The sequence below is a fragment of the Pseudonaja textilis genome, chromosome 12 (assembly GCF_049901715.1).
Source record: "Pseudonaja textilis isolate UNSWEBS1 chromosome 12, rPseTex1.2, whole genome shotgun sequence".
Classification (NCBI taxonomy): Eukaryota; Metazoa; Chordata; class Lepidosauria; order Squamata; family Elapidae; genus Pseudonaja; species Pseudonaja textilis.
This window is the reverse complement of record NC_142001.1, coordinates 16,537,375-16,551,622: the sequence shown is the minus strand read 5'-3', so window position 1 is coordinate 16,551,622 and position 14,248 is coordinate 16,537,375.

The window sequence follows — 14,248 nt, the reverse complement described above, 5'->3', positions numbered from 1 at the left end:
AATATTTTCCCTGCGGGTTACGTTGGAAGATTTCTCGCTCCTAATTGGGAGAGGAAGATCAGCAGTGAGTGTCACCTCTAACAGAAGAACCTGAAACCAACCCGGTCCTCGACAACTCGAAAAGTGTGAATCAGCAAAAGCCGCACCGTGTGGGGTTTACATTTCTGATGATACAAGCATTGACCTTGTTGTGATGCCTGGAACGGAACTGCCAGATTGGCTCCTTTGAGGCTAATCTTAGCCATGGAGCCTTTTATATGGAAATACACCTTTTATGCAAGCCAAGGAACTTTTTCAGCGGCTGGAGTCCTAAAGATCTTCTTCTTCTAAAGGATTTGATCCTGGCTCTTCCCCTCCTTTCTCTTCTCACACACTTGGTAAATAACGGTGAAGGTTAACGCAATGCCACCAAAGAGCATCTGCGGAGAGCGGGAGCACACATTCCATTGCTAATCAATCTGTTCTCCACTGCCCATAAATGATTAATCACAAATTTAAAATGCAAATTTTAAAAATAAAATATCAAGGTGTTTTTTTTTTTTTGGGTGGGTGGGGGACACAGACAAGCTGTGATTGCTTCTGTAGACCTGGACGCATCTCTTATTCTGCAGTGCGCTTTCATTATCGCGACCGGAAAGTCGGAGTGAAAAGGTCAGCGTGCAAACTCGAAGCCAACTGATCATCTTTGGAACAAGCAGATCGAATGAGAGGATTTGATTTCAAATCGTGGGTTTCCAGCAGCGCACTTGGAAACCTTAGAGTTGACGGTAGCTTGAATGGATGGGAATATTTTAGATGATTGCGTAAGATTTGGAAACACTGTAGGAAGTAAAAACCCACCGCTCTCCTACAAAAATGAAATATTTTAGGAAATATTAAAAGGGGAAGAATATTTCCCCTAAAGGGGAGGCAGAAACTCAGCCCCTGAGTTCAATTTTTTTTTTACTACTGTTCTGTGGGTGTGGCTTGGTGGGCGTGGCAGGGGAAGGATACTGTAAAATCTCCATTCCCTCCCCAACCCACTAACCTGCTTTCCAGCTCTATTCTCCTGTGCAGGACAATAAAAGAAGACCCAGCCGATCAGCTGAGACTCGGGAGGCAGAGAATAGATGGGGGCAGGGCCAGTCAGAGGCGGGATTTGCTGGTTCTCTGAACTAGTCAACATTTCCAGTACTGGTTCTCCAGAACTGGTCAGAACCTGCTGAATACCACCTCTGCACCCCCCCACCTTTGTTAATGGGCCATCAAGGCCTGGGCCAGTCTATTCTACATAACACAGATCTACCTCTTTCAGGCAGAGCCATTTCATTGCCCTTCATTGCATCCATTAGCAAGATTCAACCAAACTTAGCACACAGACAACCTACAAAGCTAGCTATGACCTCTGACAGCAGCCAATCAGGATACCCTGCCTGTGTCCCAGGAAATTAAAAGCCAGAGAGGGTATAAAACTCAGGCACTCTCCGCATCACTTTTTCTTCGCCTAAGATCTCCAAGGCATGTGATCCTGTCCACCATTAAACCATCTTTCCAAGCAGTCAGCATGATTCCAGTGTCTTTTACCCCACTTGGAACTGAACCCAGAAGCATATTTCTTCCAACGAATCAAAGTCTAATGGGTTGGGAATGGAGAGATGGATGAAAAGATAGAATGATGGAATAACTATGGAGATTCTCAACCATCCAAGTTATGGTTGTCCCAGAGAGGCTTTTCCAAAAGACAACTGGACTTTCTTGGTTGCTTTTTTCCTTGAAAACATTTCTCTTCTCATCTAAGAAGCTTCTTCACTTCTGAATTCCTGAGGTCTAATCAAGCTTAATTCATGTTGTTTTTGAGATCAGACATGTCATCGAGTTAGTGACATCTATCTGAGCTTCCATACATTTACTATTATGATAAAATGATAAAAAACCCAACTGATCCCATTCAGAAATGGTCTGAAAAAACCCTTCATGGGAAGAAGGCTAGTAAATATAAACAAACAGGGGTTGGAGGTCCTCTATCCAACCCCTGCTAACTGTGTCAGACAAATAGTTGTCCAATTTCTTCTTAAAAGCCTCCAGTGTTGGAGGATTCGCAACTTCTGGAGGTAAATGGTTCCACTGTTTAATTGTTCTAATTGTCAGGAAACAACTGTCAGTTCTAGGTTGCTTTTGCCCTTGGTTAATTTCCATCCTGCCTTCTGATGCTTCGAGCTGCTGTGTTCATTCTCTTAAAATCCCCAAATAAATCTTATGTCTACCAGAAGATTGAGCTGGATAAACTAAAAGATCTGTAGGTGATTCGTAGCACTTTGAGAAAGCCTTTTGATAGCCAGGAATCAAAGAACCATGCAAGATCCTTTTCTTTACCTGCCCCCCCACTCAATGGGCACATAATCTGATTTTTGGAAGACAATTTAATAGCCCCACATGATTTTGGGGACTAAGACACACGCTCGTTGTCACACACAGCGGTTTCAGCATTTAATGGATCTTCATCAAATATCCTTCAACTGTTTCCTATATTGACATAATAGAATACTCATTTGTCTTGATATATTAACTGTCTTGCTCTTCCCAACCCACTTAATCAATTCACTTGGCTCTGTTGACAGTCTTTATAAAGAAAACATACTCTTTTTTTTTTGCCCCCATAAAAGAGCAGGGAGAAAGCTTCCAATCATGGTTCTGATGAAAAGTTCAGTTCTTGATTTATACATTCATGACGAGAAAGGATCGTTTATAAGAATTTTAGTAAATCAACTCTATTTTTCTTGCTGACTGAAAATTAATGAAGGCTCCAATTCATAAGGCATAACTGTGCAGGGCTGGAATAGAATGAAGGAAACTGCTCCCATTATCAAGATAACATAAGATTCAATTGGTGGATCTTTAAAGGCTAGAACTATTTTGGCTTTGGCAGCAAAATCTCTTGAATTAGCACTTCCACTGCATCGAGAACAGTGGTGGGATTCAATTTTTTTTTACCACCGGTTCTGCGGGCATGGCTGTTGGCCATGGTGTGGCTTGGTGGGCGTGGCAGGGGAAGGTTACTGCAAAATCCCCATTCCCTCCCCAGCCCACTAACCTGCTTTCCAGCTCCATTCTCCTGTCCAGGGCAACCAAAGGAGACCTAGCCAATCAGCTGGGACTCGGGAGATGGAGAATAGGTGGGGGCGGGGCCAGTCAGAGGTGGGATTTTCCAGTTCCCTGAACTACCCAACAATTCTGCTACTGGTTCTGCAGAACTGGTCAGAACCTGCTGAATACCACCTCTGATCAAGAAGATTCTCTTCTCACTAGACAGATGTCATAGTTCCTTGCAAGAATTCCCGTCCTTCTTCTCTCTGTAAAATGGAGCAGCCATCTTTGCCGACAATCCACACGTGAAACCTTCCTCTGGCCATTTCAGGATATTCTACTACAGATGTGTGGCACTTACAGCCATCAAATTATGCAGGAAACTTCTCAGGGGCATCATTCAGGATAGCCAATGGTGAAGAATGAAGGGAGTAGATCACAAAAACATCTGGAGGGCCATAGTTTTTGCATCTTTCTCTCATTAAAGATGAAGATGTACAACTGTACATCCCCAGTGATCTCTGTTTGCTTGCAGACATTCTGTATCCAAGTAGACCACATCATGATTAATGATGGGGGATGAGACAGGCTGAGAAAGGATGATATTACTTGGTTGAGTGATGAAACATCTGCAAGCAAACAACCAAGGTTGGAGACCATCAAGGACTCCACAAGATAGGATCTCTCTCTATATTCTCTTCCATAGGTACATGCAAAACCCAACTGGAAAAAAATATGGTTAGATTCATGGAATATTTATGTTGCATGGTGTTTATTATCCCAATTTTTCTGCTTTTCTCTCATGCTCTCTTTACTGCCCCCAATGCATTATCATACATTATTGAATGTTCTTCTCTCTAACTTTGGCTCGTACCTCCTAGTTGATGCAGGAGAACTACTGTAATATCTGCCCATCTGCTTGGGAGCTCAAACAGTTCATTCATTTTTGTTCTTCCCAAGGTGGAGTGATTGCATATCCCATAATGTACATGACTCCTCCAGTCTTCATTTATTCATAGCCTAGTAAATAACTACGAGCAAAATGCTAGTTCAGATATCTTTATAAAAAGAGTGTTTTCTTGCTTAGCCATAATGCAGTTTTTTGGATATTGGCTTGGCTTACTCTGGGAACCAACCATCACGTTTCACTGAACCACGCTTCAGCAAACCTTGGCTTGACATGTTGTGTGAACCTGTGTATAATGAGTGTTTAATGGGTTTCATCCCAATCTCATTATTGTTAGAAGAAGTAGATATAAATAGCCTATACAATTCTCTCTTACCCTTCTTCTAGTCCACTTAATTTCCCCCTCCCACCATTTCTTAAGGTAGTAACCACTAACAATTTCTAATGTTGCTGGTTTTCAACTCTTCTTGACAGTAGTATCCCAGGCGACAACACAGTTCACATTTTACGTACTGTACATGGCTAAAAAGGATCTGCACTACAAATATAATGAACAACATCTAAACATGCAATCTGAATGTTGATCATGTGACCATCGGGGAATGCTGCAATGGTTGTAAGTGTGAAAAATGGCCAGAAGTCAATATTTTTTAGTGTTGTTGGAACTTTGGTCACTAAATGGAACTGTTGTAGGTTGAGGACTACCTGTAATGGCAGCTGCACGTCTCTATCAAGAAAAACTCAGTATCGTCATCTTTTCCTTTTAACGACCCCCATAATCCTTTACGGGGTGGAGTCCGGGCAACTGAATGGAGCTATCAGAGTGTTTAATGGCCGGATGCCCTCCCTGTCACCAATGACAGCAAGCACGTTTGGGTTTTATTTTTTGCCATAAATTGGACCGTTGCTCACTTCATTTGTCCGACACAATTACTTCTAATGGGGCCTCTTTAACTCTATAAGAGGCATAAGACACACATTTTATAACTTTACGGTGAAGAGCCGCAAAATGAGCTACCCGGGGAGAGTAAAATAGTAAAAGAAAGGGGTTCATAAAAGAGAGAGGCAGATGTGAAAATTATGACAAAATTGTATTTATAAGGGGCCTGAGGGCATCTTAAGAAAAGAAAAATTAGCATGAAAATTATAAAGCCACTGGGCCATATTTTCTTCACAAGTGCCACAAGGCTAGATAGATTTTAAAAAGAGAGAGAGAGAAAAAAACAATAGAACTTGATCTGGATATTCCTTTTACTCAGAAATATCAGCTTATCTAGTATATCGATTGTGGGGAATTAAAACAATTCTACTGAATCATGGCTTAATTCATATTCTGGGCTTTTAAACTGCCGATGTTTTTGGTGGACTCTTTGACATTGGGTGGTAAGTAACTTTCTGGAGCTCCATCATAACTCTGAGTGGTCATTAAGTATCATAAGTCAAGGACTACCCATATAAGGCATGTCAGACTATCAGTGGTTAATTTCCTCCTGCTGTGTTGACTTCGTGGGCAACTAGAGGAAGATTAATTTCATGTCAAGAGAAGATAAAAAGTACTATAGGGTGATGTTCATAAAAGTGTGGAAGAAGTAGGCAGAAGAATTTTACAGCCAATATGGAGGGAACATTTCTACCTCTTACACTGGCTCCTAAAATCTTACAGCTGCTCATACTTTGGTAACTGCATACAATACAATTTACAAGAACAAGAACAAAAAGTCTGCTGCACCCATCAGTGAAGGTACATTAGTTTGAGCTGATCGGGATTGAATTCTAGGCTGTGGGGAAAGTTTGCCTGCAATACCACATGATAACCAGGGCTACTTATAAAGGAAGAAGAAGGAGAAGAAGAAGAACAATAGCTTTTAGACTTATATACTGTTCCATACTGCTTTACAGTCGTTTCTGGATAGTTTACAATATCAGCATACACCCCTAGCAATCTGGGTCTTCATTTTACTGACTTCAGAAGGATGGAAGGCTGAGTCAACCTTGAGCTGGTCAGGATCGAACTTGTGATAGTGGGCATGTGATGACCCAGAGTGTACCACAAACGTAACAAAATCCAAAACATAAATAAGTGCCTCCAACTTGGCCCCACTGTTCAAAAATACTCAGTTGGAGACAAAACGTGCTCCAAAATAGCCTTCCATAGAAAGCAATACAGTCCGAATGTAATGAGCAGATAGAGATGAAATAAAAAAACCAAACAATGATGAAATTTCCACAACGGAACAGGAGAAGTATTTACCGAATTCAAGGAGATAACAAGGCACGGTCTGTTGGAAGGACGCCAACCAAGATAACTTCAGACCAAAACAAAACACGCTTTGTTTCCAGCGTTTGCCAGTATGCAAGTCCAAACTCTTATTCAGTTGTCACACCTGCAGCCCATGAAGAGGATCAAAACTCTCTCCTCCCAAGTAGACCATGTCTCTCCCTTATCCTCTCTACCCTGCGTGCCCTAGGATGGAGAGGGGATGGGCCTGGGTCCTCCTCTGACTGCCCAGCCGGCCTCTGCCCTTCCCCAGCCTCCTCCACAACCTCCAGAGCCACACTTCCACTCTCTCTCGGCTGTTCCTCCTCTCCCTCAGAGTCAGTCTCCACCAGGGGCATGACAGGCAGAGCTTGTCTGCAATACCTCATTTTAACCACTGCGCCACCAGAGCTCTTGGATGCTCCACTGCATCCGTTTGTCTCGTTAAAAGAGCCATATTTATCTTTTCCCCAAGTCTTCCTTTTCCTTCCCAACTGCTTTGTGGTGATGTTAACGAATCCATACATAATGAATGTATGGAGAGCAGCAAGCCAAGCCTTTTGAAAAATTTGGAATTAGCTTGCTAACATTAACTTGCCTTTGCTTTGCTTTTCAAGAACGTATAACGATGAGCAAACAGTTTCTCTTGAAGTGCTGAATAATCAAGGGCTGCTTATTGCATTATAGCATCTCCGATGGTGAAAGAGACTCCTTTGAATAAGCAAGACAAATGGAACTACTGACGGAGAGATAGGTTTAATTTGAAATCTAATGCATTCCATGGCTGAATGGTAAACTTGGTCTCTTTATAATTTGGAGAAACGAGTTTTGCTCTCTTTCAAAATGGCTTTGTGATATGGCCTGAAAAGAAATTCTTGCCGCTAATTACATTACTACCCAGATATGAATTGGTACAGATGTTCAGCTTTCAAGTTGGGATTGTGACAGTAAACCAACAACTGTTTGGAATTTGCACACACAGCATTGAGTGTGCGCATGTCAATTTCTGCTTTTGAACAAAGCTTTTGAATTTTTTTTAAAAAAATCATTTTAATGACCCCGTAATCCAGAGATGGTATTCAGCAGGTTCTGACCAGTTCTGGAGAACCGGTAGTGGAAATTTTGAGTGGTTCGGAAAACTGGCAAATACCACCTCTGACTGGAGATTTTATGTTTCCCCTGTCATGCCCACAGAACCGGTAGTAAAAAAAATTGAATCCCACCACGGCCGTAATCCCTTACATTGGGGTGGAGTTGGGGCAACTGAATGGAGCTGAAGCCAGATGCCCTTCCTGTCACCAATGTGGAGTTCACAGCATAATTACTCATTGTGCCCAGAGAAATATCTGCCACTACCTAGGATTGAACTCACAGCCTCTTGATTGTGAGGTGAGAGCTCTACCTCTAGGCCACTGCATCATTCAAAAAAGCTTTTGAGATGACCCTGAGAAATAAGGTTGAGAAACCCAAGGCAGCTTCACACCAATTCAACTTGACACCAATAAAACACTGGCAAAATATTACAGAAGAAGAAGGAGGAGGAGGAGGAGGAGGAGGAGGAGGAGGAGGAGGAGGAGGAGGAGGAGGAGAAGAAGAAGAAGAAGAAGAAGAAGAAGAAGAAGAAGAAGAAGAAGAAGAAGAAGAAGAAGAAGAAGAAGAAGAAGAAGAAGAAGAAGACCTGAGCTAAAGGAATAAAGCAATAAATCGTGAATAGGAGAAAATAAATAGAAGTTCATTGTCAATAGACTTGAAAAACTAATGCTTCCAGTTTTGGTTGCCATGAGATGTTGAAAGAGTGCAGAGGAGTGCAGAGAGTGCAGAGAAGAGCAACAAAGACGGTTAGGGGATTGGAGGATAAAATATATAAAGAACAGTTGCTGGGTTTGGGAATGTTTAGTTTAATGAAAAGAGGACTGGGGTGACATGATAGCAATGTCTTACATTTCGTTCTTTTGCAGCTCAGCTGATTCGTGCGGCCTGGTGGATTACCACGCCTCAGCTGTTCTACTTAGCGGGGAAGGCTGGAAGATGAGTTGGAGAGATTCAAATGGGTGTTTATTGAACATGAAGCATGCACTCAAAGAACCGGTTGTTAAACTGGATGCAGCCCAGTGGTGGTATTATTGTCATAAGCGTACAATCGTGCCTACCGTCCCTGTCCTATTGTCCCCAGTCATTAGTTCCTATTTCTTGTATTTAAATTTATGTTTATTCTTGTTTCTGTTGTATTGTAAGCTTTTGACAAATAAATAAATACATTTAAAATAAATTCTACCAGTTCTGCTGGGCACTCACAAGCCCGGGCTCCCATACCCATCTTTATCCTTCGCTTTTGAAGCGCAGCTGCTTTGCGCGGCACAGCAGAGTGCCGCACGGCAGCTGCTGAAATGACCAGGACAGTGCAGGCTCTGTGCCTGCGCAAAGTGCGGATTTGGTGTGCGTGCACATAAAGTGTGCCCACCAAGCCACGCCCACTGAACCGGTGGTAACGTTTTTTGAATCCCACCCCTGTTGCAGCCTACCACTGGTTTGACACCCCTGGTTTAGATACCAAAGCTGACAGTAGAACAGGGATTTTTTTTTAAAAAAACGAACAGTTTCAACATCGTAAATGGTGGCGGACTAACTTCTTATAGATAAGTTGAAGTTTACATTTTCTTTTTTGTCAAGCTGCCCTTTGAATTTTCATTTGGGTGCAAATCAATGTATTTGCATGAAAATATCCGGGCCTTTCTCTTCTCCTTCCATCTGCCTCTTTTAGGCACTGCTATTGTTGTCTGCTCTCCCAGAGCATCAGTCTATTGAAGTGTGACTTTCTGTAGCACCCGTTCTGGCCTGTTTTCTTGGCTCAGTAAATTAAATCACATTTCCAAATTCTGAGGCATGGAAAGAAAACCATCTTCTGCTTTGTGACTTGGTTTGGGTACAATAAATACATTTGGGTTGGTCGCGAAAAGGTGAGTCAAATCAAATTTTATCCTAGAAATGTTTGTGCAAGTCTGCGCATGGCATAAACATTTCCTCCCCCACCCACAATTTCAGTTTTATGATTTTTGCAAAAGAAGAAAGCATCAAATAAATCTTTCTTAGCCTTTGGTGAATGTAAAAAGGGGTTCGGAAGCTGTTGGATGCATTTGCTCTGCTCGGTGTGTTCTTAGTTTATGTTTGTGTAAGAAGGGAAAATCAACATGGCTGGAGGGAAAAAAAATGGACCAGAAAACCGTAAGGCATAAAGCAGCATTTCTCAACTCTTGGCAACTTTAAGATGAATGGACTTCAACGCCCAGAATCCCCCAGCCAACATAAGGAATTCTGGAAATTACATCTTAAAGTTGCCAAGGTTGAAAAACAGATTAACATAGTTGGAAGGGACCTTGTAGGTTGTCTAGTCCAACCCCATGCCCGAACAGGAGATCCTACATCTTTTCTGAGAGATGGCAGTCCAGTCTCTTCTTGAAAGCCTCCAGTGATGGTGCTCCCACAACTTCTGAAGGCAACTTCTGTTCCATAGGTTTAATGGTTTTCACCGTCAGAAAATTTCTCCTTATTTCCAGGTTAAATTTCTCCTTCAGTTTCCATCCGTTATTCCTTGTCTGGCCTCCGGGTGAGCCAGAAATATTCTCATTTATTCATGCCACAAAAGTAAGTGAGAAGCTGTAATCCAGGATACTCAGAAGTAACCAAGTTAAAGACAATTGGGTCTGGTTTATTTACCGTATTTATTGAAAAGATTTCTAAGGCTCTACTCAATTCCAACTCAAACAGTGTTGGACAGCACGGATCATAAAAAAAATAACCCTACCGTGTCACAATAAATAAACTAAATAAACAGAATATATAAATGTGACATATTAAAGTGAAACGGCAACCCTGCACCTTGCGAAAGAATTCCTTTTTCTCCTCCTGATCATTTCCTGCTGTTTTAGGAATTTTATTGTAAACCACTGCTAGAGCAGTGGTTCATCTCATCAAGCTATTTATGACATTTTTGTTTTTAATGGAATATTGCGATGCAGTCAAACAAAATCATAAGATTCTTCTGCTCCTGATCGTTAGCAGATGATAATTTCCGATACTGTTAGCAGAATTATAATATTAGAGGCGCGTTTTGGATGCTGCTTGCTTATGCTAGCATCGCTCCACAGAAGTTCAACACAGGGTGCGAATATAATGCACATTTTGGGGGGTTGTTGGTGGGTTTTTTAAAATTAATCTAAGACTGCAAGAGACAGCTGCAAGCTGAAAAGCAAAGCCCACACTTCTAATACACATATTTGCAAACCGTCGTCTGTTTGCTAATTTGCTGACTTTTTAAAAATAGCAATTTTCCCACATGCATATTTAGCCCATCCTAATCGAGAGAGCAAATTCAGAATTCGACATTAGATATTTCCATTGCAATGTCTCCACAACATCCTTGTGAGGTTAATCATTATTTTATGGACATGGAAGCCTCTAATCTAAGTAAAGGTTTTGGTTAAAGTCTCTGGACCCAGAGATTTGGTTTTGATGTCGTGCTAGAAAGTGTCCGCTTAATTCTGATTTTTTCTGGAGAGCATGTGAGAATTAACTCTGCAATGCTACATGAAAGGAAGTTCTTGTCCTGTGACTGGGTTTTTGTACAATCTTTGTAGACAAGTGTCTACTGATTTGACAATTGCTTTGTGTAAAACTGAAGCCATCCACTTTCTTCTTGCAGGTTAACTATGAATTATGTGAACCACTTTGGTCTAGTGGTTAAAGCACCAGGCTAGAAAGCCGGAGATGGTGAGTTCTAGTCCCACCTTAGGCATGAAAAGCGGCTGGGTGACTTTGGGCCAATTACCAGGAGACTGGGAGTTCTAGTCCCACCTTAGGCATGAAAGCCAGCTGAATGACTTTGAGCCAATCACCAGGAGATGGTGAGTTCTAGTCCCACCTTAGGCACGAAAACTGGTTGGGTGACTTTGGGCCAACCACCAGGAGACTGGGAGTTCTAGTCCCACCTTAGGCATGAAAGCCAGCTGGGTGATTTTGTGGTCATTCCCTCTCTCTCAACCCATCCCACTTCACAAGGTTGTCATTGTGGTGAAAATAGGAGGAGGAAAGTGTGTTGGTTAAAGGTGGGATACAGATAAATAAATAAAACAACACCTCCCGCAAAAGATTTCCTACAATTACAATATGGTTGAAATAGGAACAAATAATAACACAAATAGATGAGTCCATGATTTTTTTTTTGTACTTTTTTTCCCCTTTCCTTCGAGTTTTGGGGAGAGGATTTGAACTCTTTATGCTTTTTTCAGCGGAAGCTTTGACGAATGTCTGTCAGACTTTAACCTCTGTTTTTATGCGTTTTCCATTTCAAACTGCAGAAAAATAACTTCCTGATGCTTGGCAGTTATGGGAAAAGCAGTATCTTGGGGGGTCAGATTAAAAAGGACCCAAGGATGCAGGTTATTAATTTCTGACCTGACAGGTCTCCTTTTAAAACACTGCTTCACCATTAATGTTTGCCGAACAGCAGCAAGTCTTTGGTTTCATTGCATTTCAGGTCTCGGCCATTGACACTTCGAGTGGCAGCTCAAATGGCAGGAAATGATTGCTTGAAAACCTAAATCCATTATTAGTGGTGTAAATGTTGCTAAGGTGAGAGGAGGCCGTGGTGCTTTTTCCATCTTTTTAGCACTTTCCTAAAGTGCTTCTGCAGGCTTCATGAAAACCCCCGAGGATCAAAAAAAATAAATAAATCGTTTTTTTTTTTGACTTGGCCTTTTATGGCAGATGAAATGTACATTTATTTATTTATTTTTACATCAATGATGATTGTTTCCAACTCTAAGTCTGAGTTCTGTAAAATAACACTGAAAGAAGTCTGTAGAGATCCTCACATCTTCCAGGTCATGGTGGTCCCCAAAAGTGCTTTTTTCAGGAGGCAACTGGATTTTCTTGTTTTTATTTTCTTTTGAAGATGCTTCTTATCCAAGAAGCTTTTTCATCTCTGAATGGTGCGGGAGGAGGAATGGATTTCCAGAGGGAGAAAAATTGCAGACTGCAGGAACCAAGAGCACCACTCAGGTGACTCTGAGGACACAGATAAACGACCTCAACAGCTCTCTAAAAAGGATGCAAATAACTGGCTGTCTGCAAGGAATATCTAATCCTTTCATTCCCCATTGCCCTGCCAGAACTGAAGAAGCTTCTTGGAGGAGAAGCGAAATGTCTTCAAAGAAAAACCAGAAAGTCCAGTTGCTTCTTGAAAAAGCACCTTTGGGAAAACCATGGCTCGGAGGACTGAGAATCTCCATGGACAGAGGAGGGAGAAAATAAAAGGTGAATGACAAAATCAAAATATTTTTTAAAAAATTATTTTAAATGATTAAATTGAACTGTTGAATGGTCCTGCAATGAATTGTCCCATGGCCAAGTGGCCAGAGCAAGTTGTTCCTGCAGTGAATTGATCACATTCCAACTGAGAAAAATGTCAATTAGGGAAGCTGGATTTACTTAATGGTTGTGATACAAATGATCCCAAAATTGAGACTGGATACATGACGACTTGTCTCAACTTATGACAGAAATTCTGATCCCAGTTCTGGTGGTAAGCTGAAGATTACTTGATGGCGCAGTAGTTAGAGCGCACAGCATTGCAGGCAAACTCTGCCCACAACCTGGAGTTCAATCCTGACAGGATTTTGAGGTTGACTCAGCCTTCCATCCTTCCGAAGTCGTAAAATGGGGACTCAGATTGTTGAGTCCAATACGCAAATAATGCTTACATTGCAAGCTGGAGAATCCTGTAAAGGCCTAAAATGCTATTGCTATGCTAGTTAGTTTGAGAAATTTAATAAGATTCCCCACCCCAAGTTTTGTTTTAGTTTTAGCTTTTTAAAATGCGGCCGAATGCTTGAATTCCAGAATGAAAACCGTCTTTTCTGTAGAAGAGAAGAAGAAAACTTCTACTTTTGAGCATCCTCAAAGATTTCTGGCCTGAATTGATACTGCATTGCAGTTTAGAACTTCAGAGAAAGTGCAAAAAATAATAATAATAAATACATGAAGTATAGACCTTCCTCCCCCATTCAATTGTTTCCAAGATTACATTAGGATCACTTCTGGCAAAATGCATGTATTGCAGAAAATGCACATAAGAATACACCACTTACAGAAAAAAACTTATGTGGATTTGAAAAACAATGTATGCCGAGACTGAACTACAAACAAATAAATTGTACTGTGTCCATAGATACAAGCCAGGTTTAACGTTCAATTAGACCGGTTTCTCAATCTTGACCTCTCTAAGAGAGGGGCACTTCAACTCCCAGAATTCCCCAGCCAGCAGAAATTTTGGGAACTGAAGTCCTGGTTGCTCTTAAAGGAGCCAAGGTTGTAGAAATGCTGGATTAGATTTTAATTTAATGAGGTCTTGCATTTTCAAAAACCTTGGGTAAGTTCATCATCTGCAAACTGTATAAATCTTTGGGGCAGATACCACTGGTGAAAAGACAGGCACCGTAAATTAATTGAATGTCACTTCAACTCTCTGGGTAATCTCAGGTCATACGTAGAATTTAAAAAGTGCATTTAAATGTCTAGATGAGGTATAACAACTGATAGGTCCTCTAGATGTGGAGGCAGGAGAGAGAATTAAAATTGCCAGAGGGAAAAAACCAATCTGTGACTTAAAAGTATTTTCAAACGATTATGTTTCTTTATGATAATCGTTGCAGTGATTATGAATAGCCCAAAACTCATAAACTTGAATATTTAGTTGAAGATTAGCTTCCTATAGCAACGTTGTCGCCCCAGGGAAGAATTCGCTGTCTAATGAAGTTAAGCTAAGCTTAAGAAATTAAGCAGAGGTGGGTTTTTGTAGTATGTTAGGTCAGCACTCAGAAAAGTAGGCAGAGCCAAGATGAAATCTCAATTGATTTGAATTTAACTTGATTAATATGATTTACTCTCCATGTCTTTTCTTCCCTCGTGTTAAAAATTAACAATTTGAATGGCAGATTTTGCAGAAACTGAGTTTAAAAGTGTTC